Here is a 14,439-nt window from a genome sequence, read left to right on the forward strand (position 1 = left end):
AATAAAACCGGAAGAAAATAATGCAGCACCAGTGAAAACAATACTAAATATAGCAGTCTTTAATCACAAAAAAGTGAGATTGGGGCGGAGAAGAAAAAGAGGAAGAAGAAAGAAAAAAGAAAGAAAAAAATCTGTAGCTTAAATTAAGTCTTTCTTTTATGTCCTAATTCTCTTTCAGTCACCTCTTCCCTCCTCTCCCTACTGTTAGATGCTGTCCAGTCAATTCTGACCCGTAGCAAACCTGTATATGGGCTTCGAGGAGTGGCTGGTGAGCCCGAACCAACGACGCTGCAGTTCAAAAGGCACCTCAACCCACAGTGCTATGCTGGGACTCCTCTCAAACCAGTGAAAAAGGAAAAAAAGAGAGACAAATAAAAGCAAACCAAATAGGACACACATCCGCATCTCTCCTGTATAGGGTTTCCACAGAGCGGCTGGTTAGCTTGAACCACCGACCTTGCAGTTCAAAAGGCTTTGCAGTGGTGCCTTAACCCACAGCGCTATGCCGGAAGCCTCTCAAACCAGTGAGTAAATGCCAATCAAATAGTAAGCACATCCGCCTCTCCTGTATACGGTTTCCAAGGAGTGACTGGTGAGCTTGAACCACCTACCTTGTAGTTCAAAAGAATTGGTGAAGTGATGCCTTAACCCACAGGGCTATGCCAGGACCCCTCTCAACCCAGTGCAAAAAGGCCGACCAAATCCACGTCTCAGCTTGGTCTGAGTGTGTGTGAGTTCCTGGTAGAGGAAACTGCCAGCAGTGAGGGTGGGTCGTGGCCACTAGCTAAGCCCCTACCTCTATTCACCCGAATGTAGGTGGCCAAACCGTGAGCACACCTATTACTCTACACCAAAGAAAAAGATAAAATCGGAACCACATAAAATCTGCAGAGTATACTGTGCACCTTTTTTTTCTCTTTCTTTTCCAAGGTTCCTGTGGCGTGCCTCTGCCGCGTCTCTGCGGCTCGTATTTCATCCCACTGCCTGGATTCGCCCAGGATGTGGGCTCAGGCCTCCATGCCTGGCCAGCAGGTCCAAAAGTACACAATTTCCCACCTCAGCTCCAAATTCCACAGGCTATAAGCCTTCAAACCTTTAAACTATTCCTATCTCTCTGGGTCTAAGCCTTGGAGCCCCTTCCTGCTTCTTTCTTGCCTGGAATTCTGAGTTACTGCTGACGGTGACCTTCACTACACCTTCACCCTAGCCACCATCAAGCCCTGCCTCTAATAATCTCCATTCTTTTTTATTTATTTATTTATTTATTTTATTGCTCTTCTGTCTTAGCAGTATTGAGGGATATCTTCCAGATCTGTAATTCTGGCTTGTACTGATTAAATCATACTCCTTAGCCCATTCAATGTATGCACTATTTCTGGTATTTTAATATTGATCATCTAGACTTATGCTTGCAGGTTTTGTATTGTATCCAATGCTATATCTATTTTGTTTGATTGTTCCGGTAGCATTTTTTTTTTTAAGTTCTTCCTTGTTTTCTTCAACCTTTCTATGGAACATTTGGATTTACCTCAATATTATTCTCCTGAGTTATTTTCCATGTAGTTCCAGTGCCGCTTCTTCTTCAAAACCATTTTCTAGCCTTCTCTGTTGGTTTTTTGTTTGAGCTACCCTGTCCTATTTTGGCATGTAAACAGAAATTTCATGTCACTTTTTAGGCATTTGGGTGTTGTGGTATTTGTATTAAGGTGATGAATGTATGCTGGCATGTTCTTAGGCACTCACCAATTACCTCCTGATGGAGGCAATCAGGAAAAGAGCTTCTCTGTTCACTGTTTGTATAATTCAATTCATAGTAGTTTAGCAGTTATTGGTTGTCATCCTTCTTTCATATATAGCAGCTAGTATTGGCTTTTCCTTACTTGTTGGAATTGTAGAAGGTGCAGTTTAGCCATATGGCCACTGTTGTTGTCTCCTGTTGAGTGAGGCAATAACAGACAACACGCTCACAAAACAGAAGTAGTACAAAAAAACAAAACTAAAAACAAAAATTAAAAAAAAAAAAAACAGAAAAAACAATATACAGACTAAAAAACTAGAAAAATAAAACAATAAAATAAATTAACATTAAAAAAACAACTAAGAAACAACAGCAGGAAAATAAAAGTAATTCTTTAGCAACACCTAATGGGCTCTTGTTTTCACAACTTGTCTTCGAAATTTCCAGCTGCTCCTACTGTTTTTCTCTGACCTATCACAAACTTTTTCTCTTTTTCTTTCCATTTAGCTCTTCCCCTCAAGTTCATTAAACTGCTTTTCCTAATGAGAACTAGTCCAGGGCTAACCAGGACTGATATGGAGCAGAGCTTCCTTGTGCAGGTTGTTTCTGTTGTTTCATACGCTTCCAATTATACACCCAGCAGGGTAGTCTACATGGAACCTTTCCTGGGGGTATCATACAGGTATCACTTCTGGTCACTGGAGAGAAAAAGAAATAATAATCGTACTTTTGTAAGTCACAGACAGGTATCTGCAAGAATTATCTTTTATTTCTCAATCCTCTCACTCCCCTTCAAAATTGCTTCAGTGGGTCATGTTTGCCATCCCAAATCAGAAGTCACCTCCTTTCTTACTTCTGTTCAAATTCCTTCTCCCAGTATGCACTCCTTTCACTTATTTATTCCTTTATGAGAAGCTCAGACTTCCTCGATCATTCTCTCAATCTGTTTTATCCAGTTTTATACATCTTTGTTAAAGAGAGTCTATACAGCATTTCTACCTCATATTATTTTTTAATTCCCTGGAATCTGACTCCACATATAAAATTAAACCATATCTGTTGTTAACAAGTCATTTCCAATTCATGACTTTTCCATATGTAACTGATAGGACCTGTTCCATGGAGTTATATTGCCTGTAATCTTTATTGAAGTAGATTACCAGGGCTTTATTCCTCAGTATTACTGAATGGATTCAAAGTGCCAAACTTTGAGAGACCAGTGGGCTTTCAACAAGTTTTCTCTTCATCAGGTGCCTTCATGAAATATTGTGTTAAGGGGAACAAACAAGATGGCGGATCGGGTGGAAGTGCAGTTAAGACCTCCTCCAACAACAACACAGAATACCAGACCAAGTACGCTCAGGGGATGGTCCCAGAACTCTGAACCATATATAAAGGAATATTGAGAAGGTTGGAAATCTTCCAGCTGGGGGAATTTGTGGCAGAACCAAGAAATCCATTGCTTTCTATTTTGGAATGCTCAGCTGCTCCAGGAACCACCATCTTGGGAGAGACCAAGCGGGGGAAGGATTGGAGTATCCATAGATGCCTACCAGAACCACGCAGCTAAAAGTACGGATATTCTTTTCTTTAGGTATCTGTTCATTGGTCCCTTGCTGTTTGAGCATCTCCATTCTGGTAGGTATAGGGGTGCCTGAGCTAGCAGGCACACCAGCCCCACCCTCAGAGGGTTCTACTATGCATGTGCACAGATCTCCTCAAAATTTAAAGAGACAGTTTCCAATTAAAACCAAACAGCCACAGCTGGCCCTGAATTGTTTATAACTAGAAAAGGGGCCTGAACAGGAATTGTGGAGTGGGACAAGCAGACAAAAAATTAAATAGGCTTAAAATTAAATCCTAAGTTACATCAAAACAACCAACAATGACATCTAGAAACTTCTCAAGAAGAAGAGTGAAAAGAGAAGCCCATTTCCTGACAACATCTACGTGGACACAATCAGAAAGCATAAAAAGCACCAAAATACATACCCATCTAAGTATTAAGTCCACAAATAACCCCTGAAGATGCCAAGAAAGAGAAGCAGATGACCATATCTGCACATGTCCAGAAATGAGATAAAGTGACTGAGGTAAATGAGCTGGAATTAGACCTACACTCCATACTGGAAGATGGGCAGACTTTGGAAATGCCAAAGAAGGAATTCAAATAAATGATTATAAAATATATCAAAACACTAAACAATGAAGTTGAGAAAAATAAGGAAGAAATCAGGAAAGTGCTACAGGAACAATCAAATAAGATAGATTAGTATTGGAAACAATTAAAAACTTACAGAAAGAGATCCAAACGATTAATATTAGAATATCAGAAAAGGAAAATACAGTGAAAGGGCAAAGGTGTAGAATTGAAGAGATAGAAGCCAAAACTAGTGAGCTACAAGATAAATCTCTCAACACTACTAATATAGAAGAACAAACACAAAAAAGGATTAAAAAAAATCTGAAGAAGGCCTATATTCATGTTGGATAACATGAGGAGGAATAACATAAAAAATATTGGCATTCCAGAAAAGGAACAATCACATGAATCCACAGAGGAGATTGTTGAAGAGCTGCTGGAAGAAAAATTTCCTAACATCCTGAAAAAAGAAAAGACAAGCATTCAAGAAGCTCAACGAACCCCAGGATGGATAGACCCTAAAAGACAATGACCAAGACATATAATAATCAAGTTCTCCAAAATCAAAGATAAGGACAGGATCTTGAAAGCAGCTAGAGGAAAGAAAAATATAACATACAAAGGCAAGCAAATCAGATTAAGCTTGTATTTCTCAACAGAAACTATGCAGGCAAGAAGGCAATCCGGAGATATATATAAAACCCTGAAAGAAAAAGACTTGCCACCCAAGAATCCTCTACCCAGCAAAGCTGTCAATCAAATATGATGGTGTAATCAAAACATTCTAGGATAAGCAGAAGCTATTTTGCCAAAGCCAACCCTGCTCTGAAAAACATCCTAAAGGCATTTCTGTGGACTGAGAATCAACAAGAACAGACAACTACATGACAACATCAACCTGAACTCAGTTGATACATGGAAGAGTCAAGAACAGAATAAAATTATAAGAACAGAGGATCTGGGAGGTCAGTCTATGACCAAAACAATTACAATGTGAAAGAAGGTAAACACAGAGATCCAGGTGGTGGGAAGGTCAGGTAGATTACTGGATTAAATAGACTGTCTTAAATGGAGGGAAGCACTAATGGAATGTAATATGGTAAACCACAATGGGGTTGGAGTGGAGGGTTTACTTTGGGTGTTGGGGAGGGCAATTGAAGAAGGGGGGAGGAGGTAGAAGAACAAGATAGATAGGGGAACACTGATGTAGGTTTACATGACCTAGTGGGACAGAGGAAACTAGTGATGCATACTCAACCTTGGAACAACAGGGCTCTGGGATAGAGGTATCTAGGTATAGCTTGAAGAGGGTAAATAATACTGAAATCTTTGTCTGCCTTATGAATATTAGTTTCCCTTGCCTACTAATGTAAAATAGGCACTTGAGTGGGATAGAAAGGAATGTTGGGAAACATGATTAGAGAAAACTTATAAGCCTGCCTTTAGCCTATAACTGATTGGAATACCTAAAAGGGGTCCTACAACTTGCCAGTGAAATAGGCCTCATGCAAAGCCTTTACAGAGTATAGGCCCTTAGTTGGAATCCTGAGTCTCATCTAGAACCTTATGAGGTGAAACATCCCACTAGAAAGGACAAGCAGACTGGAACAGCTACAGTGACAGAAGATACATCTTCATGATGAACCTGACCTATACTCAGAGCGGTAGTTACTCTAAATACCAACAGAGAGAAAGAGTCTTCACATCAAGTATCAATGCTATCCGCTCCATGCACAGGGTAGATAGGGATGGGCAACTTAGACATTGGCTATCTAAAATGAGGAGACAATAAAGGCACAAAGTGACTGACTTAAAGCTTTCAAGAGGAAGTTTAGTTTAAGAGTATGGGGGGAAAGAAAGAGCCCCCACTGAATAGCTGTCATCATGTCTAGATGGGTCTGGTAAAAAGAGAAGGGGATAAGATCCGTAAGATTCAATGGTGAATAATTGTTATCATGATTAATCGTGACTGTCGCAATTTTAAAGGTAGAAGTTTTGTAACAAAAAAGGGGAGTGGTTAATCTTACAGTCCAGAAACAGAGGACCCTAGGACCATCAAGAGAGGAACGCACAAGCAGAGTGCGGGACCTTATCCAGAAAAGCAGCGCCAGAGATGAGGGCATGGAGATGGGGAGTGGCTGAGGACTCTAGAATCACGGACAAAGGAGAAAAGGAGTAAGAGCTGGTGACCAGGAGCAGACTTCCAGAATATGCCCTTTGGAGAAGTAAATTATTATATATGCCTGAGTGGGAAAAAAAAAAAAAAAAGAAATATTGTCTTTATAGGGTGCCTTCAAGAAAAAGATCTAATCAAAACATTGACTTCTGAGGAAATCTGCTAGGCCAATTAAATTCAAACCAGAGAGATGCTTATTTTTTGAGGGTAGCAAGTATTACTCTATGAGAATTTTGTTGGGAAAACTTACTTCATCCAACTATCATCCCTAATATTGCTCTTTCAAACTCCTTTTTGCTCCCCAAATTCAAAGAACATTTTAAAGGAACATGGTTCGTTTCCCTGGAGTATATCAAACCTGCCATTTTGAAGTAGTGTAAATTGAAAAGCCAGAATTTTTCAGGAAAGGGTCACAGAGATGGAAATACTGCCTTCAGAGTATATAGACCTAGATGGACGATATTCAGGAAACAGCAGCTTCACATTTTGATATTTTTATTGATAATGGTTTCCATGATTCTGAAGCAATAATTTTTTTACTTACCCTCATAAATTCTGAATAACAAAAGTAAAATGAACTATATTTTCTAAAATGAAAGTTACTGCAACATTTTAAACTAATGAATTCTCTTTTCAACAGCTGCATCTTATCTGTTATCAAGAGGCTTAGAAGAAAAACTAATATGAATGTAATTCTCTCACAACCTTATTAAAATTCTCTATGAATGCTCCTTCTCAAGCAAGACATGAAATTACCAATTTTTACTCTATCTTCTTTGATTTACACAGGCCTGCCATTTCAAAAGCCACAAATACACAATTTTCATGCTTTCATTAACTATTCTAACATTGATTTTAAATGTAAATTTCTATCCTCACCCATTATCTTAAGAAGGAGAACTCTGTCAGAGACAAAAAATTAAACATATATGTATATATGTTGTTGTCATTGTGTGCCATTGAGACACTTTTGAGTCCTAGTGACCATATATAGTGTTTCCAAGAGCGAACCGGTGGGTTTAAACTTCCAACCTGGCAGTTATTGATCCAGTGTTTTTCCTACAATACCATGTCAGGGCTCCTATATACATATACAAATACTGGACTTTTAACTTAATGGTTGGCAGTTCAAACCCACCAAACATGTTTCAAAACCTGTCTCAAAAAGGTTCCTATGAGTCAAAAATGACTTGACCACATGCAATAACAACAACAGCTTTAAAAGTGGCAAAACTGAGACTTGGACAGTGCAACATGTCCAAGGCACAATCATACTTAAAGCCTAGAGGCTGGATCAACTTTATTTTGTGGAATAACTTTTGGAATTCATAATCAGTAGGTTTATTGTAGTTCTATGTAACTTCTCATATCACCCTTTATGTTGCTGGAATTTGACTCGTCCTCCCTGGTAGTGTAGCGGTTACAAATTGGGCTGCAGACCGCAAGGTCAGCAGTTTGAAACTACCAGCTGTTTGACAGGAGAAAGATGAGGCTTTCTGCTCCCGTAAAGATTTACAGCCTCAGAAACACTGTACAGGGTCGCCATGAGTCGGAACCGACTCCACGACACATAACCACCACCACCAAAATTCAAACTAAACCTGTTGTCCACGAGTTAATTCCAACTCATCTCTTTACTATATGTTAAAGTATAGAACTGATCCATGGATTATCTTGGCTATAATTTTTATGGAAGTAGATTTCCATGCCATCCATGACCCTACTGGGTACATCAAACTGCCACCTTTGGCTGACAGCTGAGAGCAAACTATTTGCACTACCTAGGAACCTTTCCTGGCCTCCTCGTTTTATCATAAGTTGATGTCAAGTTGATTCTAACTCATTGCAACACATGTATGCAGAATACAACTTCTCCATGTTAAGACATGACCTTTAGGAAGCACTTTGCCAGGCCTATTACCTGAGTCAGCTCCTCCCAAGTCAGTATGGAGTGCCTTTTAACCTGAAGGGCTTCTATTCTGGCATCATATCTGACAATGTTCTGCTGCTTTTCATAAGGTTTTCAATTTCTGGTACTATATCTAACAGTGTCCTTCTGATTGGGGAAGAGTTACCACCTCAAAGTACACAGTTGACAATAATGATGTACATGGATTGAACTTTCAAGACATTAACTTGTTATTGGGCACAACTCAAAGTAAGGAGTGACAGTTACAAACATCCATTAAAAATCATAACATGGGAGTTCCGGTTTGGGCGGTGGCAGAGACAATCAGATAGGAAAGGCTCCATGGGGGAGGGATTGAAAACCCAGAGAATCTGCGCTCATGGAACAACACCAGAGATGGGGATTTACCATAAGGTCCAGGACGTCAGTTTCCCACACTCATAAGTGAAAAAATCATGATATAAAGGAAAATACTGCAAATTAGGAATCACTGGAGATGGGACACCCTCTGCTGCCACACCGCCTGGGCAGAGTTCAGAGGGTGGGGCTACAGCCAGGCCCCCACAGGAAACCAGCGCTAAAAGCAGAGCAGTGACATTTGCAAAAGGAGGTTTGGGGAATTCTACACATTTTTTATTCCTATTCCCTGTCACACCTTCTTTACCTAGCCCAGACACCTTTAGGCAGGTGGGTGCACACCCCCCAAAGAAGAAAGAGTCCAGTGCTCACCCCACAGTTTTCCAATGGTACAGAGAGAAAGAGCTTGGTTGCTACTTATGACTTCAGCCAGGGAGTCACAGCCCTAAAATTAACTTGTGCAAGACCCTTTACTCTGACCTATCTAGCAAGAAAACAGCAGGCTCATCAGGTCTGACAGAAAAACCATACAACAATCTGTAAAGCCCCAAAATAAAAGGATGCAACAGTCTAGAGAATTATGTTGTGCACATGCAGATACGTAACTGACCTACAGACACAAAAATAGTGGACAATCTTTCTCCCATTAACTTCTCAACACCTATCTGTGCACCTCCACAGTGGTGACTAGAGGAGGGGCCTGAATGAGCAGACACCCCATCCCTGTTGGAGGCTCCTATGGTGTACAAACACTGCCTGTGTAGCAAGGCAAATGGACAGTTGGCCACAGTTTTATGTTTGTTTCAAAGTAGTGGCTTTTGTCTCTGTTTTTATACTGTTTCTACTTTTGGGCCTTTGGGTCACACATTTTTCCTAGACGTGGAAGTTTTTTCTCCCTATGTTACCCAAGAAAAGACAGCAATCATGGCCATATAGCCAAATGACAAGCATATCCAATAATATTTCACCATTGAAACAAGAGCCAATAACAGCTGTGAAGAATTACAAATGAAAAAGGAAGTCTATATCCTGATCATATCCACCAGGAGACAACCAGTAAGCTTAATAACACAACAACAAACATCCATTTAGGATTTTTAAAAAACCACATAACTACAGGAAATGACAAACAAAAGATCTCAAACACAACAAATAATCTCAGAATATGTCCAAAAATAGAAAAGAATAACTGAGACAAAGTCTCCCCAGAAGAGGAAGAGCAGCTTTGGGATTTACCTGAGAAAGAATTCATAAGAATGGTATGGAAACAAATTTAAATGCTCCAAAAAGGGGTGGAGAAAACAAGGAAGAATTCAGGAAAGTACTACAAGAGCAATCAAACAAGATTGATACAGCACTGGAAACAATTCAAACCCTGTAAAAAGAGGTCTGGATGATTAATAATAAAATATCAGAAATGGACAGTACACTGAAGGGGAAAGGAGCAGAATAGAAGAGAGGGAAGCCAGAACTAGCAAGCTTGAAGACAAATCTCTCAATATTGCTAAGACAGAAGAGCAAGCAGAAAAAATGATAAATAATCTAAAAAAAGTCTAAGATTCATGCTGGATAACATGCAGAGGAACAACTTAAGAATTATTGATATTCCAGAACAGAAAGAATCAGAGAAGTCAACAAAGGAGATAATTGAAGAGCTTCTGGAAGAAAATTTCCCTAACATCTTGAAAGATGAGAAGATAAACATTCAAGAACCCGAACATACCCCTAAAAGGATAGACCCCAAAAGAAAGTCACCAAGATATATAATAATCAAGCTCTCCTAAATCAAAGACATGGAGAGAATTCTAAAATCAGCCAAGGAGAAGAGAAGTATCACTTACAAAGGCAAGGAAATCAAATTAAATTCTGACTTCTTAGCAGAAACCATGCAGGCAAGAAGGCAATGGGAGACATATGCAAAACCCTAATAGAAAAAAACTGCCAACCAAGAATTGTCTATCCAGCAAAACTATGAATCAAACATGATGGTGCAATCAATACCTTCTACAATAAACAGAATCTGAGAGATTTTATCAAAACCAATCCAGCACTTCAAAACATCCTAAAGGGAGTTCTGTAGGATGAAACCAACAACAGCCAACAACCAGAGATTGACAGGCATAGCAAAACCACCTGGAACTCAGTCCAAAGGTAGCAGAGTCCAGAACAGAACAATACTACAAGAACAAATTCAAAGGAGCTGGGAGGTCAACCAAAGACCAAAATAATATCAGTGTCAAAGAAGGGATGAATGTAGGAACAGAGATACAGGTGGTGAGGATGTCAGGTAGATTACAGAATACAGTAGATTCTCTTAAATGGAGAGAAAAGCTAATAAACTATAGGGACCTGAAAGAAAGGTAATACTTCACAACCTACCATGAAAATGAACTTCCAAGCAGAACAAGCAATCATGAAAACTAAGAAGAAACCGACAAGCAATAGCACAGAAAAATAAATAAATACAAAATAATCGAACTCAGCACAAGAAGGCATGCAGAACAAAAGAACGAACAGCACTACCAAAAATTTAATATAATGGCAGAAATTAAATTATACCTATTGATAATTACATTGTTTACAATTAATTGAATGAACCAGTGAAGAAACAGAGAGTGGCAGAATGGATAAGAAAACATAGCCCTTCAATATGCTGCCTGCAAGAGATACAACTTACACACAAACACAAAAACAGACTGAAAGTTAAAGGGTGAAAAAAAATATATCAAGCTAACTGCAACAATAAACAATCAGGAGTAGCAATACTAGTCCCTGAAAATGTAAACTTTAAGACAATAACCAGCATAAGAGATAAAGGAGGACACTATCTCATGATCAAAGGGTCAATTGAGCAAGACGACATAATAAATATCTACTCTCCCAATGAAAAAGCACCAAGATATATGAAGCAAACCTTACTAGAATTGAAGAAAGAAATAGATAAATCTACAATGGGCGATTTTAATACTCCACTTTTGAAAAGGGACAAAACAACCAGGAAGAAACTCGGCAAAGTTACAGAGGAAATAAACAGCACAATCAACCAACAACAGCACAATATACTTTCTTCTCCAGTGCACATGGAACGTTTCCCAGAATTGACCCATGTGTTAGATCACAAAGCAAGCATCCATACATTTACAAACATCAAAATACTACAGAAGGGCCCTTCCCATTTTGGTTGCAAGGGGCTTGGGTTGAGGGTTTTCAGGTACACCTGGTGGCCAGGTTGGACCCGGAAGTGTTGTTGTTCCTTTGGGTAGGTGTTTGGGTAGAAATTGGTCTACATGGGTTTGCAACAAATGACGGACCATACTTAGGGTTGGGAGATAGTCAGCAAGTGGGGGTGGGGTGGTTGGGAAGTTTCCCAGGAGAAATGGTCTTCCATACATTAGTTCAAAAGGGCTAAAGAAGGTGGATTTTCGGGGGGCTGCTCTTAGTCTTGTTAGTGGTATGGGAAGTAATTCTGTCCATGACATGTGTAACTCTAATGAAAGCTTGGTTAATTGTGTTTTTATAAGGCCATTTGCCCTTTCCACCTTGCCCGATGATTGAGGTCTGTATGGGATGTGGTTTCCAGGTAATGTTGAGGGCTTGGGCAGTGAGTTGGGTGATATGGGAGATGAAGGCAGGACCATTGTCTGATTGTATAGAGTGTGGGAGGCTGAAGTGCAGAATAATTTCAGTTAAAAGAGCATGCGTAACTGATCTGGCACCCTCCAAGGTGGTAGGAACGGCCTAGATCCATCCTGAGAAGGTATCTGCCATGGTTAGGAGGTACTTGTGTTTTTTGTGAGGGTGTATGTGTTTGAAGTCAATTTGCCAGTTTTCTCCTGGTAAACAGCCACTGACCGGCCTGATTGGTGAGAAATGATTTGGGGTGAATTGCTCCCTGTGGGGATGTGACTGAGCAAGTGGGGCATGTTTGAGTTATTTGTTGGAGTAGTGAGGGCATTCTTGGACAATAAAATATGGGTCATAGGAGGCAGAGTAGGGGTTCATGCCCTATGTGAAGGGAATTGTGTATATCTATGAGGATGTGTGTGGCCTGTGACCTGTGAAGAATGTACAGTCCCTTGAGAAGAAGCCAGTCCCCACAGAGTGTGGCTCTTTGTTGAAGCCATTCTGTGTTTAAAGGAGGTTATAGAGGGGTACTATAGGGAGAATAGCAAGCATTTGTGTGGATGGAGGTAGGAGCATGGCTGCTCATTTTGCTTTGCAGTTGGCCTTATTGTTTCCCTGTGAGATGGGGTGGATTGATGAATCCTACTTGTGTTGTGAGTTTTGCTGCTTGAAGTAGTTGTAAGACTAGGGGACCGTTGTTTATAGTGGAGTCTTTTGGGAGATTGTGTTAAAGGTAAGAGACATGGCTTCAATTACCCTGTCTAAAGATACAATGGCATAGCCGGCTTGGCGGTGGCCTCTAGGTGAGGTGATGGAACTGCCATTGATGAACCATATATGATCCAGGTGGGGCTGCGGGGTGGAGATGTGGGGTAGAGGAGGGAGATGATCTAGAGCTTTTGTACATGAGTGAGAGAGCTCCCTTGTGGTTATAGGGAGGAGGAAGGCAGGGTTGAGAGGGAGGCAAGATTCTAATTTAAAGTTGGGATTTTCAATGAAAATCATATGGAATAATTGAAGGCATGAAAGGGAGAGGTTTGAGACTGCTTTGTGGGTGAGTAGATGTTGTAGGTGGTGTGGAGACCTAATAGAAGTAGGTCATCCCCATATTGAAGGAGGGTACTGGGTGAGAGATTGAGGTTAGAGAGGTCTTTAGCCAGTGCTTGGAATCTGATACAGCAAGAACAAACCAGGTGGTGAGGTAGGCATGGCAGTTTTAATAGGGTATAATATGAGAGTGGATTTGAAGTTGGCTATAATGTCTCATCTTAGGATTGGTGTAGGGCACTTGGGTAGGACTAGAAAGGCATGAGTGAATGGGGTGTCATGAAGTGAGCATTCTAGGGGTTCTGTGATGACAGGCCAAGTAGGGATTCTGTCAACTCCCAACTATTAATGTATGAGTAGGGAGTGTCTGCCTTGAGTGTTCTGGTAGAGCTGACTAAGTGGCCCCAGTGTCTAAAAGAAAAGAAACTGGCTTACCTGAAACCTGGACCTTTACCCTGGGTTCTCTGTGAATTATTTCTGTGGGGGCCGTCAATCCCAGGCATCTTCAGTCCTCTGTGGCCAGTCCTAGAAGCTCTAGTAGAGAAAACCCCTTCGCTTGGTGGGACTGGGGGGCTATTGATCCCTTCCCTCTCTGGAGAAAGGAGCAATCAACCTTCCAATGCACCCCCTGTTTGCAGGCAGCACATGGGCCAGGGGGAGGATGAGGGCTAGGGTACTTTTTTGCCCAATGACCCTCTCGGTTACATTTGAATCAGAGCCCAGATGGTGCCCCAGAGGGTATTGTACCCCTTCTTTGGTCTGGAACCCTATAGAACATTGGCCAGTAGCAGGTATTTCGCCTTGTCACTGTCTGGAGTCGACTGAGAGATACAATGAGTGTTCATAACTGTTATGCCTATATGTTATGTCATGGAGATGTTGGATCTAGTTTGGTGTATTTTTGTAGGGTCACCATTAGATGTGATAGAAATTGGGCTGGATTTTTGTCTGAATTTCAGGTGATATTTCTAATCATGTTGTAGTTGATTGCTTTATGAGCAGTTCCCTTTAAGCCTTCTGCAAGGCAAAGAATCATATAATCTCTAAGTCTACGGTTGGCATGCCCTGATTGATAATCCCAAGAGGGATCTTCTTAGGGGAACTGCCTGAGCTCCCACTGGCTTTTCATTGCTCATACCATGTACCTCGTCAGAAGTGAGAGTGATGTAGAGGTCATGTCAGGTGAGATAATAGGATTGAGTGAGGTATTTGAATTCTTTTGATGTAGGTGTCTGGATCAGAGGAGAAATTTCTTAGCCTCTTTTCAATTTGTGAGAGGTCAGATAGGGAGAAGAGAACATGGACATAGACAAAGCCCTCTGACCCAGCTACCTCGTGTAATAGCACCAGGGGTGCAGGCAGTGGCCACGGGTGCAGAGTGGTCTCAGGACTGAGCATGTGGTGGAGAGGGAAGATGTGTGCTGAGGAGTAGGTGAGGCCAGATG

The 14,439-nt window shown here is 40.8% G+C and overlaps 1 pseudogene; it reads left to right on the forward strand.

Moving 5' to 3' along the window:
* Nucleotides 1-14,439, forward strand: part of LOC102835017 — a 74,818-nt pseudogene that overhangs the window by 33,560 nt on the left and 26,819 nt on the right.

Source organism: Chrysochloris asiatica, unplaced genomic scaffold, assembly GCF_000296735.1.
Source record: "Chrysochloris asiatica unplaced genomic scaffold, ChrAsi1.0 scaffold00208, whole genome shotgun sequence".
NCBI classification, from domain to species: Eukaryota; Metazoa; Chordata; class Mammalia; order Afrosoricida; family Chrysochloridae; genus Chrysochloris; species Chrysochloris asiatica.